The sequence below is a fragment of the Leptonychotes weddellii genome, chromosome 10 (assembly GCF_054177405.1).
Source record: "Leptonychotes weddellii isolate Sample4059 chromosome 10, ASM5417740v2, whole genome shotgun sequence".
Lineage (NCBI taxonomy): Eukaryota > Metazoa > Chordata > Mammalia > Carnivora > Phocidae > Leptonychotes > Leptonychotes weddellii.
This window is the reverse complement of record NC_138378.1, coordinates 87403173-87426873: the sequence shown is the minus strand read 5'-3', so window position 1 is coordinate 87426873 and position 23701 is coordinate 87403173. Positions and strand designations below refer to the sequence as shown.

Genomic DNA, 23701 nt, shown 5'->3' with positions numbered 1-23701 from the left:
TACAGAGTGGAATGCCGATAATGATTCTGACACAGTGTCTTAAGCCAATGGGAAAGAGTACAGTTATCAACCAGTGATAATTGCTCCATGCCATGTTTGCTATGTCTGCTCTCATGTCTTGCTTTCATTTGAGAAAGGCATGATTAATCAGGAAAAGTTATCAGCTGTCTCAATAATGTCGTTTAGATGGGGCTAGAAGAGGGGTCATCCTACCACTGAGCAGCACATACTGTAGGAAGGGTACAAATCTAGCTGAGTATTGGCCCGTGTCGTCCATATTTCCCATTGTCCCAGACCATTTGCTACTTTCTCAACTTTCCTGTTCTTCATCTGGTCAGCGTGGTAGACCAGCTCCTGATTCTCTCTTCAAGAGCCCTCTTTGGCTTTTCCAAACTCTTTGATGTGCATGCCTCAGCGCCTTGGATGTTGCCCTTTGGAAGTCACTCTGGCAGTGAGTTCCCAGTCCTGTGCTTGGGACCGAGAGTACATGACACAGTTAGCGTCCCTAATCCTACCTTGGGACAAATCAAATGCTGGTACTTCTGATTGTCTTTTATCAGCTGGAGAAGCTTATGTTGTATATTTTCAAGATTTCAGGCAAAAAAAAAAAATCTAGATAAGAGATGACATGATAGGTGATTTAGGAAAGGATACTCTGGGGGGCACAGTCTCCCCTGACCTTGCTGTGGCTTGAGACAGTCCTTAGGCCAGGTTCCTCCTTCAGGCTGTCAGATAAAATATAGTACGCCTAGTAGAGGTTTAAATTCAGATAAACTAAGAATAATTTTTTAAAAGTACAATCATGGCCCATATAAGTAAATCCTATTTCTGAGTGCAGCCAACACTGGGTCCCCAAGCCAGCTCTGTGAGCAACCCGCAGGCAGGCAGGGCTCAGCAGGGGTCAGCTTGCACCTCTCCTTTGCACTGCCCCTCCAGACCAGCTCCCCACCTGGCCGGGATGTGTGTGTCAGCGAGCCACCTGGTCCTGTGCCCCAGCCCCACTGCAGGGGATGCTGCAAGAAGGAGCGCTGCCTCCCAGGTTTTGTGCTGGAAGCCTCTTCAAGGCTCCTGGGCCAGAATGTCTTCAAGTCTGGACCAGTCTGAAAGTGCTGCCTGGCAGCCAGAGAGTGCCCAGTAGCCACCACCTACACGGGCCTGGACATTACCCCAAAGGTGTTGCCAAACAAGATCTGACCTAGGATATCAGAATGGGCAGGACCTGGGGGCCGTCGGGCCCTGAACAGGATCACCCACAGTGGCCCTGGAGTCTAGAGCGAAGGAGAGGGATCCTCCCTCCTCCCCTAACCCACTGACCACTCAGAAGGAACCCTGAGATGGGGTCAGGGCAGGGCCAGGCTGACTGTTCTTATTCTGCAAGTCTCCTGTGTTGACTGAGCCCCAGTGGGCCCTTCTCCCAGGGACAGTCCCTAACCCTGCCCACCCTTCTCATGGGGACCCTCCTTCTGCCACAGGGCTTCCTTGTCTGCCACCATGGCTGCTGACTCGACTTCACTTTACTATGTGCACCCTTTACCTATGCACCTAGTGCATAGATCTTGGCTTCTAATACCATCTTCCAATGAAAGGAAGCAGGGCTCCTTGGAGGAGAGATTGATTCTAGGATTGGAGCGGGGAAGACGCAAGATGACGCTGGAGTACCCAGAGTATGCCAGAAAGTAAAGAAATGCTTTAAAAAGAAAGCCACACATGCATAATACAGACCCACCTTGATGGGAATATGTCTCAGAGGCTCTGGAGCCAACTCAAAGAGTTCCCAATGGCCCAAAGCAGAACAAATTATTTTGAGCAATAGAAGAATTAAAGTAACATGGGATTATAACTCAAAGGAGGCAATGACTATCAATGACTATCAATGGTAAAACTAAACAATTGAATAAATAAATAAATGGAGGACAAGAGACAAATCCCCCATGCAGAAGAGCCCTACAGTTAATGTAGACAGTTTATCCTCAAGGAGGTGGAGCATTCAGTAAAAACTGAAGGAATCTGAATAAAGCATGGATTTTGGTTAATATAATGCATCAGTATTGGTTCATGAATCGTGACAAGTATACCGTGCTAATGTCAATAGTTAATACTAGGGGGAAACTGGGAATCTTATGTACAGTGTACGTAAGATGTACGGGAACACTGTACTACCTTTTCAAGTTTCTGTAAAACTATTCTAAAATTAAGTTTATTTTAAAAAAAGACAAAAGACCTAGCTTTATCAAACTTCTGATTATGAAAACAGATAATAATGTAGATTCAAACAATGCAGAAAATATAGACAAAAGTAGCAATCACTTGAACTCTCCGCTTTCCCTTAGCATATTAGTAATTCCTTCCAGACTGTGCCTCGTGTCCACAGATATGAATGTGAACAATTTTATATAATCAGTTCCTATGTGAATGGCTATTTTTACCATGTGTTCCCCCCCACCCCGCCTTTCCATGCCAAAACACAGCAATATCATTCTCTGAATTGTTTTATGATATTCTATTATGTTATAATTTACGTAAGCAAGCTTGTGTACCATTTAAGCTTGGTTTTTTCCCTCCCTTTTCTCTTGTGAACACCACCACATTCACATGCAAACATTCTTGAACTCTTTCTTAATTATTTACATAAGATAAATTCCTGAACCTAGAATTGGTGTTTATAAGAGATACACATTTACTATTGTAGCAGAGAATGCCAGAAACCCTACAGCAGTATTGGTCTATTTCTTTGCTACCATCAGCGGTAGATGACAGTGCCTGATTCTTCATCTCCTGCCCCAACATTGGGTGTTGTCATTCTTTTTAACATTTGTCAATCTGATCATTGAAGATAGTGGCTGATTTTGATCCTCTCTTGTTGGCCCATCTTTCAAGCTTGTGTTCCTATATTTCTGCCCCTAAAATTATTGTACCTATTCCATATTCTAACTTCTACCTAGACCTTGGGCCCAATGGGTAAGCCCCTACCACTAGAAACAGATCATGGAGGTCAGAATCCGTATATTTCAAAATTTCCTTTCCCTTTCCAGGGCCTAACGTAGTCTGAAAAGGTACAGGATAGCCAAAAAAATGCATGTTGAAATAAATGGCCCTTGGTCAACATCTGCATGAAAGAAAAGAGCCCGTGTAGTTGGGAATGGAGTGTGTTCAGCAGCTTTGGAATGCACAGCTGAGACCCTTCACTTGGGAAGTGCTCAGCACCCCTCCAGAAGAAGGGGCAGCCAGAGTGGCCATGTTTCTGGGGGGAACCCACCCCTTGTGACACAACTGATTGGAGCAGAGGGAAGAACAGATCCAAGCTGAGCCAATTCGACTCTCTCAGGCATTTACAGTAAGAGACACAGAAACCACTGCAGTTTTGTGGGCCACTGGACTTGTAAGACCCTGGAGAGCTGAAGCTGGTTTTGGTAACATGGTAACCCGAAGCAATGGGTTATTTCGAAGCAGGAGATATCAAAAGCCAGCAGGAAAAGCTAAGAGAAACAAAGATGAAGAAAGGTAGGAGGGAAGAATTGGAAGAAGAGAGTGGAGGAAGCCCTGCCTTCCTCCATCAGGTCCCAGGAGCCCTGGCTTTCACAGCTGTGTTCCCAGAGGTTGCCTTATATCCTTAGATAAATTCTCCTTTTACTAACCCATCCTTGACCAAGACTATGAAATAATGGCTCAAGGCCAACTCTTTTTGCCTATTTTTCACTGTTCCCAAGCAACCTTCTGATGACTAACCACATTCCCTTGACACCACAATATAGGGACACATACCCATAAGTGTGTATTTACCTATTACTAATGTGTGATTAGCAAGTAGTTATTGAGTAACAACTACGAGCCTGGCACTAGGCGGGGAGCCTTGTAGATACCAGAAAAACAGAAGACAGAATTCACCACCCTAAGGGCTTAACGCAGGAGATAAAACTAACATAGGAAAGAATCCCACACCCATGTATCAGTCCAGCAGGGTAGGAACTGTGCCAACACTATTGTTCTTTGAGGAGACTGCTGAGATCAGAGAGTGACATGTCCCAGACATAGGTGGGGGGAGTGCTGGAAAGCTGCTGTGTCCGGGACACCCTTAAAGAGAAGACGTTGGTTGTAGTTGTCACACATCCAGCCCCACACAGCCATGTCTCGGCAACTTGGCAACCTCCCGGGTGGCTGATGAGCCCTGAGGGCCAGTGTGCGTGTGTGTGCATGGTGGTGAGTGCGTGCCCAGGAAGCAGGGACTGCTGTCCTATTGGGCTTGGCACAGGGGTATGGCTGCAGGGGGATGGAGTCAGGCTTACCAGGCCATGTAGGATGGAGGAGTCAGAAGAGCTGATCTCTTCCAGGCCCCAGACTTTCCAGGCGAGAAGCCTCTGTTTCATTTTCTGTAAAAAGGAGGACATTCTGCCCCGTACACCAGGTAAGTTTTAAGACTTCAACAAAGCAAATGTGTGGACATGACATTGCAATTTTCATTTATTTTTCAGTTTTTAACGATTTATTTTTATTTTTTTAAGTAAGCCCTACATCCAACATGGGGCTTGAACTTACAATCCCGAGTTCACGGGTCGCACGCTCCACCGACAGAGCCAGCCAGGCGCCCCCTACATTGCAATTTTTAAAATGCTATTTGAGAGAGAACTGTGGTTATCCTGGTGATTAAGATGCCAGATTTCATTTTTATTTGATATTGAGCCTTTCTTTTAAGGGTAACAGCTGGTTGACCTACTGTAATTATAGCCTGCTGTGTATTCTGGAACCACTCCTGACTTGCTAGAGGGGTTTAGGAGCTCAATCAGGGTTGATGTGAATGAACACATCACACAGCAAGTAGTTCTCGGCTACCTGCAATATCTGTCTCCCTCCTCCTTCAGAGGTGAGTGCTACAATGATTCTACTGCGGTAGAGAAGGCCATATGACTTTTCCAAGGTCACACAACTAGGAGTGGTAGAGCCAAGATTCATTCCAGGCAGCCTTACCCCAGAGCCCGTGATCTTGCCTTACTGACTCCGCTGCCTTTGGAAACCTGTCAGCTGAGGGGCTTCCCTCCCCTTCTCCCTTCTGCTCTAAGCATCCAATAGGAGACATTCCTTTTCACTCTGAATGAACCAGTTTCTCCCTTGCCTCTGGGTCTTGGCACACGCTGTTCCTTTTTCTAAGATAACTTCTTTCCCATCCTTCTTTACTTGAACACCTTATTGTTAGAATCTCAGCTTAGAACACAGGCCCCTTGGGCAAGTACTTCCTGAATCCTCCGAGTCTGAGTCAGTGTCCCCACTCTACACTCTTGCCGCACTTCCTCTGTGGTGAGATGGGCCACTCTACCGGAATTGCCTTCTGACTTCTCTGTCTGCCCGTGAGCACTGTGTTAGCAGGGAGCTCTGTGTGCTAGGTGGTAATCTTGCTCACTGCCCTATCCTGAGGGTCAGCACTGCGTCTGGCACATAGGGCCTCTGTACATCCTTGGTGGAGAACGAATTTATGAACGGCTGCTCAGTACCACATGGGTGTGTGGATGTGCTTTTCCGAGTGCCTGCGGTAGGAAAGGGCTGCGCCCAGCATTCTGCATGAGACTCAGAAGACAGTGGCCAGGAGAAAAGAATGAAGGCGACCCTCCTTCAGCCAATCCCTTGCAGTGCACTGTACGTGACCGTCCCAGGGGGCTGAGTGAACAGGAGACCGGCTGGGACCACCTGGCAACTGACAGCACCCAGTGATGCCCCCCGCTGGAGAGGGCTCCCTGCCTCTGAAGAGTGGGAAGGGAAGCGCATTCCAAAGACAATTTGACAAAGAGGGAGAAGGGGCTCTCGGCTTCCCTTGCATTGTGTGTGTGTGTGTTTTCCAGTATAGCTCTGTGTTTAAAAAGCTTGTCTAGTTGAAAAAGTGGGGAAAAGGCATGGCCTGGTTCAGTCCCAGGCCACATCAAACAAAGCCAGACCTTCAGCACAAGGGAGATGTTTGCCTTTCCTGGCAGGGACAGCAGCGTGGGGATTAGAAAGGATTTTGGTCAAGGCAGAGTCCTAACGAACGTCCTGTTCTAGGAGTCCCGAGGCCCTGGAGAGATTAGAGGAGAAGCTACAAAAGCCTTGTCCAAGGTCACAGCACTGTTCCCTCTGGTTGAATGTCAGCAGGTTCCTACGTGGATGTACTTACTGGCCAGGACAGGTTATTGGAAGGGCAAAGTCTCACTGCAGGCATGCTGACCCCTAGCCCAGAGCTCCTACCACCCCCGCGACCAGAATTCTCCAACTCTGAGGTATCTTCAGAAAATCATGTTTCCCCTTGGGCCGGAGAGGTGCTCTATCTGACCCATACATCACAGGCTCTTCAGACCCGAGGTCGGAGGGCTTGGACAAGCCCTGCTCCTCAGCAACGGAGCATCATGGGACCTTGACATAAAAGCCACCCCTCATGATGTTTGGAGTTTACTGAGCAGAACCTGAGATCCACTTGCAAAATTATTTTAAGAACCTAATTGGACGGGCCTCATACTCCATTTTCAGAAATTGTTTTTCATAAATGATTAAGTGATGATACAAAGTGAAAATGTGGCCAGTTGGCTGTTGACCCCATGTTGCCAACCACCTTTTCAGCTCTAAGGTCACCAATGTCCCCATTAATGTCTAGAACATGGATCTCCTAAATTTTCTCTTAGAAGACTTGAGGAAATAGCCTGGTTTTTTAAAAAGTATTTTTTATTGAGGTATAATTTATATACAATGAAATGCTTAAATCTAACAATGGAGTTTGATGAGTTTTAACAACTAGATATATACACAATAGAACTACCACATCAATGAAGATATAAAACATTTCTATCACCTAGAAAGTTCCTTATTGCCCCGTTCCAATCCATTCCACCTGTTCTGACTTCTTTCATCATTGGTTGGTTTTCTCTTTTCCAGAGTGTCTGGGAGGACTCAATGTTTGTGTCCTTCAAAATTCATATGTTAAAACTTTAACCCCTGATGTCAGAGTATTAGGAGGTGGGGACTTCAGGAAGTGAAGCCCTCATGAGTGGGATTAGTGCTCTTATAAAATGAATCCCAGAGAGATGCACACCCCTGTGTCCTGTGTGTATGTGCCTTTCCGAGGGCCTGGGCTATGAAGGTGCAAGAAGATGGCCGTCTCTGAATCAGGATACAGGCTCTCACCAGACATGGAATCTGCTGGCACTTAGATCTTGGGCTTCCCAGCCTCCAGTACTGTGAGAAATAAATTTCTGTTGTTGTAAGTCACCCAGTCTATAGTATTCTGCTAGAGCAGCCCGGACTGACTAAAACAGTGTTGTAATACTGGAATTATGCAGTATAGTCTTCCGTGTCTGGTTTCCTTCACACGGCATAATATCTGTGAGATTCATCTGTGTTGTCACATATTTTGGCTGTCCTTCCTTTTTATTGCAGAAGAGTTTTCCATTGTATGTATATTCCACAGTCTGTTTATCCACTCAGCTGTTGATAGACATTTGGGTTCTCCCAGTTTTTGTCTATTAAGAATAAAGCTGCTGGGGCGCCTGGATGGCTCAGTCGATTAAGCCTCCAACACTTGGTTTCAGCTCAGGTCATGATCTCAGGGTCATGGGATTGAGCCTGGCGTCGGGCAGTCTGCTTGAGATTCTCTCTCCCACTCCCTCTGCCCCTCCCCACCTCAAATAAATAAATAAATAAATAAATAAATAAATAAATAAATCTTTGTTTTTTTAAAGAATAAAGCTGCTATGAACACTGATGTACAAATCTTTGTGGGGGGTGGGTAGAAGTTTCATTTGCTGGAGTAAGAATGCCCAGGAGTAGAATTCCTGGGTTATAAGTGAATGTTTAACTTCATAAGGCACTTGTGGCTTGTTTTCTGTCACCTTCTTGAAAGGCGGGATGTTTAGAAATCAGCCTGCAAAGACCACAATGAAACAATCTCCATGGGGAGAAAAGGTGGTGACAGAGAGACAACAGCTCTTAGTGAAGAAAGCCGTTTTAACCAGCTCCTCATTCAACCAGCTTCTGCATAGTTTTCATAATTGGTGCTAACTCTGGGCTGTACCCAAGAAAATGCTTATTCACATTACTAATGGAAGCAGACTAAGCAGACTGGCAATATTGGAGTGCCCAGAAGGTTCTTTACACCAAAATGTTGACCAAACCTTTCAGGATTTTGCTTTAAGCTCAATCAATTGCAATTTTGCAGGGGCATTTATTGAGAATGTCAACTATGGAAAGGTCACCCTTTGAAAAGCTAATCTGAGTTCTGAATTTTCACTATTGGAGCCTCTGTCTTACCCCAGGAAAGATAAACAGACTTTTCTGTGAATTGAGGGCCTGGCTATGTGGGTCTTTGCTCTCTGCCAGATGTATCATCAGGCCCTATTGTGCAGGAAAGCAGCATGAGAAAGTTGTCTTTGGGAGACTGAACAGGAGAAAGGGGTCTGAAGTCAGTTGGACCCCTGGGAACGGGAGCAAAGGGGTCTGACCGCAGCCTGTTGCACATGAAGGAGACCTGAGCCTCTTGGAAGGCCTGATTCTCTTGGCAGAACCTCAGAGGAAGTGGCTACAGGGTAGCTGGTGAGCCAGGAACTAGGAACTGTGGTCTAGAAAGCTTATGTGAGAGGCTGGGCTAGCACAGTCCCCCACCTGAAAGTGGGGCCCTCAGGAGCAGGAAGCTAGAGCAGAAGTTGGTTGTCGTAAGAAAAGCAGCATCAGGGCGCCTGGGTGGCTCAGTCATTAAGCGTCTGCCTTTGGCTCAGGTTGTGATCCCAGGGTCCTGGAATCGAGCCCTGCATCAGGCTCCCTGCTCAGCGGGAAGCCTGCTTCTCCCTCTCCCACTCCCCCTGCTTGTGTTCCCTCTCTCCCTGTGTCTCTCTCTGTCAAATAAATAAAATCTTTTAAAAAAAGAAAGAAAGAAAGAAAAGCATGGGCTCCTGGGAAGCCCTGGGGGACCAAAACCCACTCATCCTGCATGTCTAGGCATTTCTTGTCCTCAGTCATAGGACGTGCCATTGTTCACCAGGCTTCAGATCCTTCCGGCAGTAGAATTTTACAGTCACACCCTTTGCCATGTGACTTTGCAGCCCTTCCCATTAGCACGAGCCTCCTACCTCTTGCCACTGATGTCAACGTAACCGTGTGACTGGCTTTGTGGTCAGTGGAGTGTGGGCAGGAATGACCCAAGAGGCCCCAAGGGGCATCATATGTCTCTGCTCAGCTTCCTCAGCTCCTGCTATTTGACATGAAAAGAACACACCCTTGTAGTGCTGGTCCAAGGAAAATATGGAGCCAGGTAGATGTGAATTTTATAGTATGTGAACTATATCTCAATAAACTGTTAAAAAAAAGGAACCACCTGTTAACTGTTTTTACCACCGTGAGGCAAGCACTAGTGTTCTCCCCTTCATTACCACACAGGAAGCGAAGGCTCAGAGAGCTTAGGTGGCCCTCCCAGTTCATTCACCTCATCAGTGTTCGACACAAGACTGGGACTTAGGTCCTGACACCAGCACCCATGGGGTCCACACCATCTTTCCAGTGTGTTTGCACCCCTCCACACACACACCTTAAGGCCACGGGGAAACTGGACTCGAGGACTATTTAGACAACCTTCAGTTATGGGCCATGGCTGTTTTCAGCTCTTCTTTCTAGCCCCTTCTCTCCTGGCGCCCTCCTCCCTCCACTCACCCTCCCTCATCTGCTGATGAGGCTGGCTGTTCAGGGTCCCTCCCTGCTCTGTTTTATAAGCTTTCTTGCCAAGAACATAAAAAGATATTTGGCTCATGCAAACCAACATTTAACACAATTGCAAGTGGTTTTTCTCACGTTGCCAGGTGCCCTGACTCCCAAAAGCTCCTGCCCCCTCCCCCCAACTTAGGGTGATTGGAGACATGGAGCATCTTCCTTTAGGGCTCTGTCATCAGGGGGGTGCTTTCAATGGACAGAAACACATTTCTATGGGATGTCTCCCTTGAACCGGCGATTTTGATGAGTGCTTAAATGCCCTCTTCTTTAAGCTTCCCAGTAACCCATAGAATATGTGTGTGGATGGGCACATTTCATAGAGAAGGAGACCGAAGCTCAGAGAGGTAAGGGAACCTATCCAAGTTCTGGCAGATAGTGAGCGACCACACCAGGGTTCCATCCCAGGTCTCCTAATGCCAAGCCCAATATTCTTTTTCTTATTTACGTACATGTGTTTTTTCCTCAGGATCCCCCATGGAGTCTACCACATGCCTGGTGCAAAGGAGGAGTTCAAGAAGGGAATGAAAAAGAAATCAACAAAAGCCAACCGATGTCGGTTTGCTCAAAGGCCTTTTTTCCTTAAGAAAAATGTATGAGGCAGCTCTCAACCCCAGCACGTCTGTGTGTGACAGAAAGACTCCTCCTGGGGTTTTCATCTGCTAAAGGAGAAGAGCACCAACTGCCCTGAGTTGGCGTAGTTTGAGCATAAAGTGGGCAGAAGGAGGATGGAGTGGGGGGGGGGAGGAGTAGAAAAGCTGGAGAGGTGTTGCTTCATCTTCTTAGAGGCAATCAGAGCCATCTGGACACCTGCCGAAGAGATGGAGGGCAAGCGTCCTGAGAGAGGAGTCCCTTGGGAGTGAGGGAAGTGGATTGAATGATAAGGAAACACAATCTACAGAAGGAAAGGGAACACTGGAAAGGCCGGCAAGATGTAGAAACTTTCTTGCGAAACTAACATCATATAATGTCATTTACAATACTTCTCCCCCCTTTCAAAATGAATTGCAGGTAGCTGGGCCCGGGGCCCTCTGCCGCACCATTGTCACTGCTGGCCCTGGGGCCACCGAAGCCACAGGCCACTGGGTGCCCTAGCGGTCAGCCCCACCAGAAGGGATTCTGATTACATTGTTCAGTCTGGATTTAAAAGTCTCAGGGGAGGATCTGATTGGCTGTCTTTAGTTCATATGTCCATGCTTCTGCTGCCAGAGGTCAAGGGGAGCTTTCCACCATCCCAGCATCCAGAGGGGGACCCTCTTGCAAGAGCAGATGCCCCACAATCAGGAAGCAGCCGCACATGCTGCACAATTATGACAAAAACATGTCTCCTCTAATTGAGACAATGATACCTACTTCTCAGAGTTGCTGGGAGTATTGAATAAGATCATTCGATTATTCTACCATCATATATCGAGTTATCGATAGTATTCCCAGCACTGTGCTAGGTGTTGGGTAGTGTCTCTAAGTTCTGCCATATACTAAGAATTCGATAAGTGATAACCATGTTAAGAAGCTATGACATGGAGCAGAGGGGGAGAGAATGATGCTTAGGAGGGTTCTCAGCTAAACACTTGATTGAGATCTGACCTCTGCGCTTCCTGGAAGCCAAGAGAAATAGTGTAATGACAATAACCATAAATAGCTGATTTCTTGGATACTTTCTATGTACCAGGCACTGTGCTAAACATCACACATGTATTATCTCACACTTAATCTTCATGACAACTCTATAAGGTAGATATTATTATTATTACTCTGATTTTACAGATTATGAGAAAAGGTTCAGCATGGTTAAGTAACTCAGTCAATATCAATCAATGAGTTAATGCTGGCACCAGAATTTGACCCATATCCTTTTGACCCCAGAGTCCAAACTATCAATCACTGCTCTATAATCCTCTCTAGCACCAAATGTCTGGGACAGACTACTGAGGGGCTGCCAGCTTCCATCGCCATGGATGAAGGCTTTGCAAGGCTCCCGAGGTCAACCTGTTAAAGCCCCCATCTTTTTTCACATTTTTGTTCACCGGGCTGGTTTGCATTTTATGCAACTGATTTAAAATTTCCCTTTCTTTTTCCTCACCTGGGAATAGTGGCAGAAGTAAATGAGAAGTAAGTGAGAAGGTGCTGAGGATGGATGGGGAGGGAGCAAAACCATTTACCCAGTCATGGTAGATTTGCCATGGCAGAGAGCCTGGCAGGAGATGGGCCTTTAATCATTAGTTTCCCATTAAATCTTGGAACCAGACCCTCCCTGGCATAATGCTGAGGAAGACAAGGGTGATTTTATGTTCAAAAATGTTGAGACTGGAAGGGACCTTAGAACCTTCTAGTCCAGATGTTTTCCAACAGTTTTAAAGCAATGGAATCATACTTTAAAGGAAATCTTCACAAAAGCCCAGATTCTAAGAATAGATCAAACAAGAGCTATTCTGGCCAAAGGGAAGCTGGGGACCCAGAGCAGTTTGAGAATCACCGAGTCCAACCCCTGTGATATGGGAGAGGAAACCTACCTGAAAGTGAGAGTGACTTGTCCAAGGTCACACAGCCATTTAGTGGCTCGGCCAGCCCCTGGCTCCGGCCCCCAGCCCGAATGCAGCACTTGTCTGTGAGAGCATGGTGCCCTAGCTCCTTCCAGCTCAGCACCTCCCCGTCTTGGGACTCCTCCCTCAGCCTCATGCACGTCAAACAGAAGGAGCTGTTTCCCTCAAAATGCTAGAAACCACTGGGGCCATGAGTAGTACCTCTCTGAGGCCCTGTTGCAGAGGGACACAGAACAGGGAGAGGGGGTCCCTCCCGCACTGCCAGAGGCAACCGTGCACCGTGGGCATGAGGGCAGCTCTGCTTTTTAATAGGATGCCGTAGGATCATTGGTGATGTCCCTGGGGAGGGGGGTGGTTCTGAGGATGTGTATCCAGCGGAAACAGCAGTGATGTCTGTGTGGTCAGGGTCTCAACAGGAAGCAAATGGCCTCTCAACATGGCCATCTGAGGAGAGCTTGAGAAGGACCATTTACAACGCTGTGGGCAGTGTAGAGGGAAACCCACAAGGGGTGGTGAAGCTTTTACCTCCAGCCCTCCAGGGGACTAGTGAGGGAGCGGTTAGCATATGGGCCACCCGATAAGAGCTGTAGCCTTTCTTTTTTTTTTTTAAGAATTTATTTGAGAGAGAGAGAGCGTGTGCACACAAGCAAGGGGAGGGACAGAGGGAGAAGCAGACTCACCACTGAGCAGGGAGCCCCACATGGGGCTTGATCGCAGGACCCTGAGATCATGACCTGAGCCAAAGGCAGCAAAAGCAGCAGCTTAACCCACTGAGCCACCCAGGCGCCCCAACTGCGCCAGCTGTAGACTTTCTTAGGAGAATCAGCCAACTCCCTGCAGGGAGGGAGCAGGGAATAAATACCCTGACCTCACGCTCCTCCAACCCCTGCCTCCAGTGCCTACCATGCGCTGAACCTGACCCGAAGCCAGGACAAAACAGCCTGGATGATACAACTCATCCAAACAGGCAAGCAGAATATATCCAAAATGGTGTCACCCCGGGGAAGCAGCAGTGTCCAGCAGACCTCAGAAAGAGCGGACCAGACTTGTTCATGAGCAAACCTGAGCCACCCAGGCACCCCCAGAAATTCCCATGGGCACGGGCCCTTTGCAGGGCTGGATGTAGGGAAGAAGCTGAGAAGTAAGGTCATGAACACAACCTCATTTGTACCTATCAGGCCTGGGGAAACTCGCATAGTCCATTACGTCTGAGGTTGGCCGTGGAGGAGAAGGCCCTGATTGCAAGGGCAGGTGAAGTCCGGAAAACGTCACTTGGCCCTCTGTGACCTCTTCGTCCCTAGCACCCGGCTGTGTGGGCAGGACTGCAATGCAGTTCTGAAGCTAACTGCCCTGAGTTAGTGCACGCTACACGGGTGAAGGACGGTCTCCAGCGACACTGCCCTGGCTTCACATGCCAGACAAAAGTTCAGGGGTCCCCAGGCCACCCATGCTTTGACCAACCGGCTACAGATTTGGGGTTTCCCACTCCCCCCGTGAGCATGTTTACTGGCATAATGCACAGAACTCAGAAAGGTGCTAGACTTACAACTTTGGTTTTATTGTAAGGGTTATAGATCAGGACCAGCCAAATGAAGAGGCCCATAGGGAAAAGTCTGGGAGGGTCTCGAAGTCAGGGTGCCGAGTTGGCTGTGGCGGGTCAGGTGGGTGGACAGCTCTCTCCAGATGCATCAACATCAGTTAGCCCATGAATGTACATGCAGTGATGTTTCTCAGGAAAGGATTTTATGAGGAGACAGCGGCACTAACATTTTGGAAGTAGGAAAGCAAACAGATGTGGAATAACGGACCAGGCAGACTTTTGAGCCCGATTCCAAGCCTGACTTGGAGAAAGCTAGGATGAACATTTCATACCACAGGCTCCTCAAAAGGAGAAAGTGGGAGCCCCAGGAGCTTAGGACCAGAGGTCAGGGCGTCAGACAGTCAGACTCAGATGGGTGGGGTTAAGTGCAGAGAGCTGGGAGAAGTGTGGTTTGAGGGGTAAACTTAAATATGTGAATATGTAAATATATGCTTATATATGTAAATTACTTTGAACACACTGCAAGCAGTGTTTGCCCTTGGGAAGCAGTCTCTATGTCCCTTGAGGCAGGCTCGACTCCTTCCGGCTGGGTGCCTGCCCCTGTCTTGCCCCAGCAGAAGTCTGCAGTTTTCCTCCCCTGAGAGGGTAAGAGTGGGTCTCGGGATGGGGGCCTCTAAGTGCGGGGTACAGCATGGAAAACAGAAGGATTAAGGACTGATGTCATTGATTTTTAAACTTAAGGACTCCCGGCCCTTCTTGCCACTTGGGGCTTAAACACACACGCAGCCTGACCCCACCCTCCAGGCAAGAGCCTGGAAGATTTCTCTCTGGGGAGTCTGAGCAGCCCAAGAGGAAAAATCTAAAGACACGGCCAGCAGCTTGGGTCCCGTGGTAAACAGCTGGCCCAGATCCCCTACCATATGAGCGTGCTCCATCCATGCTCCCTTGGTTGAGGAAGTGCCACTCAGATGGGCTGGGGGGCTGGGGCAGGGGGCACTGTGAGGGGTAAATTAAAGAACTTTGGGTGGAAGGAATGGTATAACAAATGTACAGAGACAGGCTATGGAGAGGTTTTTAAGAGAGGCGTGAGTAGGGCACTGGGCCAGGGAGCAGGGCAGGCAGGAGTAAGGGAAAAGTAGATGAGGTCCAAAAGGCTGGCTGGGCCTAGCAGGTGCCTGAGAGAGCACGGAGGCCAGCAGGAACAATGGGCCAATATCTGGGGTCAAATGCCTCTTTCTGGGGCTCTGTACCCTGAACAGGCTGTGCCAACCCGGGGAAACGGTGTGGCCAGCCCAGGTCTGTACCAGCAGCTTCCCTGGGGACTAGGGGGAGGACAGCCTCCAAGGCAAGTCTTAGAGGATGGCAGTTAATTTGGTAGATAGTGAGGAACCTGAGGAGAGTTGGGAAACAGGAGGGTGACATCTAGAATTGAGTTAGACTGATGGAAGAATGAATTTATGAACCAGACTCTGGGAGAGGCAATGGGGGGCTGTGCCAAAGTCAACGAGGAAAGTCTCAGATATACCTGGGTCCGTATTCATGGGAGGAGGAGGAGATGGGGGCCTAGAGAACAGAAATTGCTGGAAAAGGAGTGGAGGCCTTTGGATGGGAAACAAGAATGCGGACGGAATGCAGGAGGAAGTGTTGAGCAAGAGAGAAAGCAGCCACCGACCTATCCGAATGCAGACAAATACCTGCACCAGGACAGGGGCCTTCAAACGTTACGAAATTTTTGGCAGTCTTCTCTCCCTTCACCAGCATAACACAGGAATTCAGGGAAAGAATTCTTTCCCTTTCCCAATGCTGTGGTGTGTTCGGCTGAGAACAGTCTCATGGACGCATCAGCTGGGTACCAAGCAAGTGTGACCAATGAAGGACGTTTGTGAAGTTGGGTTCACCAGCAAATGTTTGTCCTTGGACATTCTTCTCCCCTCAGCCTTCTGCACAAAGACTTCCCTGACGTAGATACCAATGTCCATCCTTTCATGAGGAGAGATGATGATGCCAGCAGAGTATCCAGTGAAGGAAGCAGGACCTCCTGCTGGGAGGATGCTCTTTGCCAGCATGCCTGTGAACCTCGAATTTATTCCCTACTCTTTCCTCTGAATGCAGGCATGGAACATCTTGGTTATAAGTGCAAATAATTGTCTGGAAGGAGAAACTAAAAGTTCATTATTAACCATTCACACTTTGGTTCACTTAGCAGGGCCCCGAGGAAGGAAGAGTTTCCAGGACAAATAATAATAAATGCTAATCACATTTGGAGTAAATGAAAGATTTTCACACTCATTATCTTGATCCCCAAAGTAACACTGAGGGCCTTACAGGATTATTATCTCCCTCTTACAGCTGAGGGAATCAAGACCCAGAGAGGTTAAGGGACTTGCCCAAGAATACACAGTAGTTGTTGTTGGCAGAAGTGAGACTCACACCCAGGGCGCCCGATGTCCAGTTTGGGGCCCTTTCCTCAGCGTGCATGGCGGGGAGGGGGCTGTGACGGCCCAGGTGTGGGGCAGTATCCCAGGGTAAGGTGCAGTGGGGAGGGTATCCAGAGGACCTGAGAGAGAACAAGAGCTAGGGAGCTCCTCTGGGTACACTGCCACTAGCTGGGTTGGAAGCCATGGTCAGGATCCCCTAAATTCTATCCATTGTCAAGGCCTCTTCCCTCAGCTCGGGGTGAGACAGAATAAAGAGAAGAGAATAGTGAGCAATAAGCCCCAGGCCACCCATCAATCCCAAACCCAGTGCTCCATCCTAATTCTTTGCTCCCCTGTGGGGAGCCTGCCCTGGAGAGCCAACCTCCAGCTTTCCCAAGAGGTAAGATCACCATGTAAGATCTTGGCCCCTTTGGAGAACCCTGTCCTGACAGCATGCAGCCACCCTAGCTCACAGTTCAAGGTCCCTGAAGTGCTCAGAGCTGGGAATTGACTTACCTGTGGGTGAGCCCATCATCAGTGGTAAACATGGAGGCCCTTGTTGGTATAGTTGCTGGATGCTCTCTACAACAGACTTGCCTCCCAAGCTCAGGCCCCGGACAGATGCTCACAAGAACTATGTCTGCAAGAAAAAGGACAGGGTCATAACTCTGCATTCAAATGCCTAGATCCCAGATAAGCTGCCTCCTGAGGCCAAAGCTACCTTTCCTCAAGGAAGATCCATGCACATCCCTTCCCCCATGGGAGATCCATGCACAGAGGAAAAACCCAAGAGAAGGGACAATTTATAATTCACAGGAGCTTTAACTTGACCTCAGACACTGGCTATCAAGAAGCCCTCCTTTATGTCCAAAGTCCAAGTGCTCTTTGGAGCTGGGCGCCTTCCGGCATTCAAAGAGCACTCTGAGCCCCACCCCCCTTCTGTTCCCTCTCATGCACACGGTGCCTGCACACTCACTCCACAGTGTGTGGGTCCGATGCTGCTCATCTGAGGACCTCAGCTGGAGGACCCATAACCCATAATGAAACTAGATGACCATTTCCTCACCCCTTTCCAGCGGGGGAAGAATAAGAAACTGGGGGAGGCACCCCTGATTCCACCCTCAACTCAGACCACACCCTCAACGTACCATTTTAAAATAAGTAATCACTACAAATTAGTAGGGTAGGAATTCATCTGTGACCTCTTAGAACATCTTTCATGCTTTAATGTTCTTAATGGCTTAATGAATGCAATTTAATTCAACATAGCACTGCGAAGGGTTTGGGCCAGGCTCGGGGCTGGGTGCTGGTCATTCCAAGGGGTTCAGCATGATCGTTCAGAGAAGGGACCGCGGTGTCGTCAAGGAAAAACACACACACAACTCGTTACCACTTGGGCCAGTACTAAGGTAGAGCTATGGGAGAATAGGGGAAGCAATGATTATTTCTGGACAGAGGGAAAAGTTTACACAGCAGGCTCATAGAGGAAGAGATGTTTGGGTCAGGCCTCTGGGCCTTTTCTGGGAAGGATTCATGATCAAAGGAGAGAAGCGAAATGCAGGTATGTCTGAACAAAGGTATGGGCGCTGGGAGGGCTGATGCATGCCGTATGTCAGTATTAGGTTAGGGGAGGGAAAAAATAAGGGAGCTGAGATCCAGTTTGGTCTGGGGCACAGTTAAAAAAAAGAAAGTTAGGGAGCGCCTGAGTGGCTCAGTCGGTTAAGCCGCTGCCTTCGGCTCAGGTCATGATCCCAGGGCTCTGGGATCGAGCCCCGCATCCGGCTCCCTGCTCAGCGGGAGGCCTGCTTCTCCCTCTCCCTCTGCCTGCCTCTCTGCCTACTTGTTCTCTCTCTCTCTCCGTCAAATAAATGAATAAAATCTTTAAAAAAAAAAAAAGAAAATTAGGACAGGGAAGAGAGGGTAAGAGAGAGAGGATTAGAAAGAGGACTTGCAATATTGAACACCTGAACACTTAGCAGAACTGACCAGTTTCTCCCCTGAGGAGCAGCATCCACTGTGAAAAACCCGTTGAACCAAGGAGATCATTCCCAGCTCCAGCACTCAGGGCGCCGGCGGCGGGGGGGAGCTTGGATTCATGAGCTCCCTCCTGGGTCTCAGCTAGCGCCTGTACAGAACAAGGAATGCATGCCCACCATTGATGGTGCTTGATATCACATCCCTCCTAGCAGGAAACAGATGGCCTCATGAAAGGGGAAGTTGAAGAAGGCTGAGTAAGGGATTGTTTATAAAGGGATGGGCACAAAAGGGAGCCAAGAAATGGTAAAATGCCAGGGAACTGCAACATCTGGAGAGGCAAGGAGATAACACTATTCACTGTAGAGACGGCTGCCCGGCCAGACCTGTAGACTCTGATAGAGAATGGAGCCAACCACCAGCTGGGGTAGGGAGACATGCCCTGACTTCTAGCCCCCGTTCAGTGCCTCTCAGCTGAACACATGCAAAGGCAGAGGGCAAGGGAGCCGATGGAGGCAGTGTGTGGAGGTCAGCTTCCAGACAGAACAGGGGAAGCAATGGACCAGAAGGAGGCAACAGAGAATATCTCACACAGGTAGCGGACTGACAAACGTATCTGAATAGTTACATGTTTGTTTTAATGTATAATAAAAGCAATGTAGCCACCCATCAAAGCTATGAGTTCATAGCTGTTATTTCTTAGGATAAGGCAAGAGTGGATCTTTATTTTATTTTAATTAATTTATTTGAGAGAAAGAGAGCGTGCACAAGCAGGGGGAGAGGCAGAGGGAGAGGGACAAGCAGACTCCCCACTGAGCGGGGAACCCTGAGATCATGACCTGAGTGGAAGTCAGATGCTTAACCGACTGAGTCATCCAGGCGCCCCAAGAGTGGATCTTCGAATGTTAAAAGTTAGACAGTTGAAAGAAAAATATGAAGTGATAGTCCACGTGGTACAAGCATACAGCAAAAATCACAAAGACCGCCTTCGTAAAACTGAAGTTTGGGAAATTCTGGGCTGGGTGACAGAGAGGATTGCTTCCATTTCTGACTCTTTTTGAGTTTTTAAGTGTCTACGTGTAGCTATACCGAGTACAAGGAAAATGCTGGGAACTGTCACAGGGTATTTTCAGATCATTTTAGTTCAGTAAAATGTTATAATCATGAGTAATTATGGTGAGATGAACCCAGGACTCCCCATCATTCCACTACTCTCTTAAGATTGCTCTTTGCCTTCTTGAAGGTTTAAAAACCAACCCTAAGCCACCAACAGACACGAGCAAGAACATTCACAGCAGCACTCTTTGTTATAGTCTCCGACTTGAAACAACCCAAATGTCCATCAAGGGGATTTTATAAATTGGGGTATTTCCATACTATGCAACAATGGAAATGAACAAAGTAAAGCTTCATGCAGCAACATAGATGCAACTCCCAAACTCGATGTGAGCGAAAGGAACCAGACACAGAGTCCACGCTGCAGGATTTCTTTTACGTAAAATTCGAAAGCAGGCTGAAAAAATCTAAGGGCTGGCAGTCACAGGAGTGGCTGCCATCACAGGAGGAAGGTGAGGGTGGTGACCAGAAGGAGCCACAGGGCAGGCTTTGGGAAGGTAGGCAATGTTCTGTTTTTTGACCAGTTTTTGACATGGTCTGTTCATTTAGAGATAATTCATTGAGATTTGCATTGATGATTTTGGAATTTTTGGTAGGTCTCTTACCCTTCATTAAAAAAATCATTATTTTGGGGCACCGGGGTGGCTCAGTCGGTTTAGCGGCTGCCTTCGGCTCAGGTCATGATCCCAGGGTCCTGCGATCGAGCCCCATGTCCGGCTCCCTGCTCAGCGGAGAGCCTGCTTCTCCCTCTCCCTCTGCCTGCCACTCTGCCTACTTGTACTCTCTATCTGTCAAATAAATAAAATCTTTAAAAAAAAAATCATTATTTTAAGTGTATATAAAGTGGAAAAGCTATGATTTTTCCTTGTTGACTCTAGGAAAATGATCACAAAGGATGAGTGCCCCTCTGGGATAAGCAGAGGTGGTGACATGTTTCTGGTGATCCAAGGCTTGGTCACTTCTCCCATTTCTACCAACTCCCCTCTCCCACCTCCCTCAACTTCCATTGCTGGTAGAGCTCCTGCCATCTACAAACATTTCACAGGTGCCCACGGGATTGGCACAATAGTGCCAATTGTTTTCTAAATCTGCTTGTGTCTGGTTGACCAGATGACTGACATTAGCCACTGTTGGAGTTTCCCTTCTTCTCCCAGGTGATGGTAGAAGAGCTCTAGACCTTATATGGTACCAGGAAAGTAGGTTAGGGTCCTCCTCTGTTTTTTGGTTACCACTTACCTCTATGTCTGGTTCTGGACATCTGCTGCTTCCAGGGCCCATGGAGAGGCCCTCATCACACACAGGCCAGCCATGGTCTCCACCACAGGACCTCCAGCTTCCTGCCTAGTTGTGGCCTTTAGTGGTCAGCACTTGGCCATCTTCAGGCATTCCTAAAGAAGGTTCTTTACCTCCAAGGGCATTTTAGGGGAACTGGGCATAGGTCTCACCTTCTTTTTTTTTTTTTTAAGATTTTATTTATTTATTTGACAGAGAGAGAATGAGAGAGAGCACATGAGAGTGGGGAGGGTCAGAGGGAGAAGCAGACTCCCTGCTGAGCAGGGAGCCCGATGCGGGACTTGATCCAGGGACTCCAGGATCATGACCTGAGCCGAAGGCAGTCAGTCGCTTAACCAACTGAGCCACCCAGGTGCCCCTAGGTCTCACCTTCTTTAGGAGGCCATCCACTAGACGTTGGGCAAGGGAAACCCAAATCCCTAGGGTAGAGCAACCCTGAGGGGCTGAAGGGAGGAGACAATACCCCTAATTCTTTGAGGACCAGACTTAGAGGAGGGAGAAGAAGGGAGCTAATTTCTCACCAGGTTGTCTACCCTACCCTCTGACAGCCAGGCAGTGTGCTCTATCCTGTGGTGTGTTCAAAGATAAGACGCCCACCTGTAAGGACTTAACAGCCTTGTTGATAATATGAGAGCATCGTTGAGTAAAGAAATGAAACCAAACCTGACCAGGCAAGATAAGTTTTTGAAGAGGCAGCAGAGCCGGGAATAGCCTTGCAAGCCGACCTTGCACACTCCACCAAATCAGTGTTTCCACATCATCACTTTTATTAGTCCAGATGTCACAAGCCCTCAGGCCCTCCACGTGAAAGTTTTGTTTCACCATACATGTTCATTCGTGATGCAATTTTCTCAAAAAATTGAATTTGTGGCTCTATTTTAAACTGAGAAAACCCAAACTGACCAAAACCTCAGATTATAGCCTCTCTGGAAAACCAAAGATCTGGCAACACAGGGTGCTCAACTGTCACATGGCAGCAGTGGGCAAGACCTGAGCAGTGACTGTCCCCTTAGATAGGGCTTTCCAGCTGTGGAGTCCCCTCCTATCGTCCCCACTTCCTATTGTCTCATGCCCAGCCTCCCTCACTGGGTCCTGCTCCCAGGCATCTTATCTTTTAATAATAATAATAATAATAATAAAACTCAGTATCTTCCTCCTGCCAGGAGAATAAAGTCTAAACACCTTTGGCTGGTAAACCATTCAAATTCTGGTCCCAATCTAATCTCCCATTGCTCCCCTACACATGTTTTTCTCCCAATCTTAGGGTGCTCATGAATGATTTCCATGGTGTTGTGCATTCAGCTGGTTGTTTTCTCAGAATCAAGTTTCACTTTTTAACTCTTTCACTTGTGCCTTTGATTCATATTCTACTTCTGACATCTCAGACCTTCCAAGATCATCTTTCTCTCTAACGTACATCCCTTGCAAATTCCATTACTTAGGGTATGTCCATCAATTTTTGTTGTCAGAAAATGCTTTTATTTTGCCCTTGATTTTGCAAGATGACTTGCTTATCTATTTATTATTAATTTATTTATAAAGATTTATTTATTTTAGAGAGCGAGAGAGAGGACAGAGGGTGTGAGTGAGCATGAGCAGGGGGAGGGAGAGGGAGAGAGAGAATCTCAAGCAGATTCCCGCCTGAGTGCAGAGCCTGACTGGGGAACATGGGGCTGGATCCCAGGACCCTGAGAACCTACGACCATTTTAAAAGGTTTTTGATCACAAAACGGGTATGAATTCCAGCCCCAAACTTGCATAAGAACAGGCTTTTGATTAGAAATTCTCAGGGGCAACTTTTTTCTTTTGGCTCCATTCTGAACTAGAATCGGATATCTTGGGGCACCTGGGTGGCTCAGTTGGTTAAGTGTCTGCCTTTGGCTCAGGTCATGATCTCAGGGTCCTGGGATGGAGCCCCGCATCTAGCTCCTTGTTCAGTGGGGAGTCTGCTTCTCGCTATCCCTCTGCCGCTACCCCTTCTTGTGCACACACTCTCTCTCAAATAAATAAATAAAATAAAAATAAAATAGGATATCTTAAGGCAAGTAATGGTCTATGGCATGTATGCCACTGTTTCCTTTGGGGAGCAAGATCTGACAATATCCACTAAAGTTTCTATCTTTTGAAGGTTCTGGGTATTCATAAGGATTTCCAGTCTACTCTCATATCCCACTTCAGTCTAAGTTTGTCCTCTATCTTTGTAGCCCATTTGGCCAGAATTAACAGGGGCTCCACGGCAAAGTCTGGCTCCTGTTCACTTCTCCAGGTTCACACTTGCCTCTGAGGGATTTCCTCCCATTCTTGCCAGCTCAGCCTTGCTGTATGTTTAATAGTTTTTAATAGGGTTTTAATAGTTTCCCCAGGATCTTAGGGATTTTTGACTTGGCGGATTTCTCCAGAATCTACTCTTCCATGTTTGTTGGAAACATGGCACTAACTTTTCTATCGTTTTCCCACAGTCTCCCAGAATCCTTGCTCACCCTGTATCCTCGTCCTAGATTGATCTTCCTCATCTTCTCTATTTGCTAAATCTTACGGTGGTAGGCAATTCTAAGATGGTGCCCCAAATCTCTAGCCTCTGGTGGATGCACATTTTCTCCCAGTTATTCACTCGAACACTAACCTAATGCTGCTGTGAAGAGATTTTGCAGGTGTAATTAATGTCCTAAATCAGTTGATCTTAAAATAAGGATATTATCTGGGTGAGTGGGTCTGACTTAATCACACGAGGTTTTTAAAAATAGAAAGTTTTGTCCGATTGGTAGTAGAAGAAAAAGTCACATAGCTGTGCTCTGGCTAGCCTGGAAGAAAGCAACCATCTATGTGGTGAACTTTCTATGGGGCCACACGGCAAGAACTCCTGGGCAGCCCCTATGAGCTGAGGGTAGTCCTTGGCCGACAGCTCGCAAAACAACCGCGAGGACTTCAGTCCTGTAATGGCAAGGAAATAAATTCTGCCAAAAGCCGGTGAGCTTGAGTGAGCACCCTGAGCCCACTTGAGAACCGTAGCCCTGGCTGACACCTTGATTTCCGCCGTCACATGAGACCCTGGGCAGAGAATTCGGTTACACTGGACCTGGACTCAAACTGTGAGACTGTAGATTTGTGCTGTT

General features: G+C 47.7%; 1 long non-coding RNA gene across 3 annotated transcripts in view; it reads right to left on the bottom strand.

Moving 5' to 3' along the window:
• Window positions 1-23701, bottom strand: part of LOC115942527 (uncharacterized) — a 56501-nt gene that overhangs the window by 25997 nt on the left and 6803 nt on the right. The window contains exons 2-3 of one of the 3 annotated variants that reach the window (XR_014138202.1): window positions 16722-16845; window positions 8485-16345 (exon numbers count right to left, since the gene is read on the bottom strand). This is a non-coding gene — a long non-coding RNA (uncharacterized LOC115942527). Of the gene's footprint in view, window positions 1-4283; window positions 16846-23701 lie in introns of those variants that run through there. The other 2 variants (XR_014138201.1, XR_014138203.1) reach the window with 2 other exon arrangements.